General features: G+C 45.1%; 1 pseudogene; it reads right to left on the bottom strand.

Moving 5' to 3' along the window:
- Positions 1-1,047: 1,047 nt before the first annotated feature.
- Positions 1,048-1,270, bottom strand: LOC102476573 (small integral membrane protein 15-like; annotated as a pseudogene).
- Between the last annotated feature and the right edge of the window lie 386 nt (positions 1,271-1,656).

The following is a 1,656-nucleotide window of genomic DNA, read 5'->3' as shown; positions in this document are numbered from 1 at the left end:
TTAACTTTACCTGCCTCTATCCCGAGGTCTTTTAACTTTCCCTATGTTCCAGTCTCTTACCTTGTGAGACTTACCAGCCGGCTGCCCTGGAGTGCTAGAGTTCTGGCCACTCTCGATGCAAGGCGATCCCTGTACAGGCCACCACTTGCCGCGCAACAGACGACTCCGGAGATGGTCTTCTCTACAGCACTTTATTTCCCCAGGCTATGTTACAGAAGTTCTTCCCTCCTTTCCCTTTCCCCGGGGCCTTATAAAGGGCCCCTAGCCAATCAGATCATTGTCCACATGTGCGGAAATCAGTTCTCGGGTAGGGATTGGCTGCATGTGATGTTCCCGTGCTCTCCACGCTCTTCGCGCACCACTTCCTCGAAGTTGTTTACAACTTCGAGCGCTTAGTGAGCTTTCGCTAGGTGCCATCTTTAAGATGAGCGCTGTAGGCGATGGGTGGGGGCACTCCACACCCAGGGGGAATGGCCAAACTGCAATCCCTTCTCCTCCATTCTCCTCGGGATCTTGGTCATGCACGCACATGTGCCCGGCATGAGTTTTAAGCCACCAGGTCCGGGACGTGAACTGTGGTCAACTACATAGGAGTCCAGCGACATAGCTATTACACTAACTGCTGGTCCCCCAAAGCATACTTTTCACCTTGGAGATAACAATTCAGACTTTTACATGCTTAATATCCTTTGTCCAGAACAGGATTCCATTTTAAACTATTATTTGAATGGAGCTCATCATCTTATCCTTTTCTCCACAGGATGTTTTTTTATTACAGTATGCAAACTTCTAATGCAATGACCCAGTAGTATAGACTTTGTGCCACAATTAATGCTAATTTACAGTAAATGCCAACAGACACCAACAAACTACATCCAAGCCTGAAATTTACTACAGTATTGTGGTCAGAATGATTTTTCCTTATGATCAATCAGATTTCATTTACTAACTAATACTGTCATAAAATCCAAAGGAAAAAAACCTATAATGAATCCTTCCAAAGCTGTATAATTTCCCAAATGATTTGCTGCTGGTTGCAGAACGTGTTCAGTCCTTTTTTAGTCATATAGCTTTTGCAATCTTTTCTTGTCATTTTTGTTTCTTTTCTTAGCTCCTTCTCCCTGGTCTCAATCATCTTGCCCAATTTCCAGGACAGTACAGCATTTGCAGGAATAGTAGAATAAGGGCCTGACTAATTATTGTAAAAGCCATTTGGGTCCTTTGCAGCCCATTCCACAACATATTCAGGCCAAACCTTTACATCAAACATCCTTACAGTGGCTAGGGAAATGTCAGACCAGAAGTGGAAAAGCCCAGGCTATAGTCATTTAGATGTCTCCTTCTTCTGTCACTCAGGCACCACTGAGCAGGGCCAAGTTACTGTCCAATCAGGGCCACAGGGGCAAGGCTTTGTGAACCATCCAATCAGAGTCACTGTGGTAGAGTTCTGGGAATCTTAATCAGGTGTGTTGCAGGGCAAAATTTGTGATGTCAGCAATCTCCTGGAGCCTTCTTTTCTAATTCTGACCTTGATGGGGAGTCCTCTGCTATGGAGAGTTGTCCTATCTTAGGCTCTTTCACCCTGTGATCTGCACTAGCTGAGAAATCACAAGGAGGACTGAAGGACATCTGAAAGCCAGGAAATGGTGAATGTAA

Source organism: Tupaia chinensis, unplaced genomic scaffold (assembly GCF_000334495.1).
Source record: "Tupaia chinensis unplaced genomic scaffold, TupChi_1.0 Scaffold139405_1, whole genome shotgun sequence".
Lineage (NCBI taxonomy): Eukaryota > Metazoa > Chordata > Mammalia > Scandentia > Tupaiidae > Tupaia > Tupaia belangeri.
The sequence above is the reverse complement of the archived record's forward strand: the minus strand, read 5'-3'. Positions and strand labels throughout refer to the sequence as shown.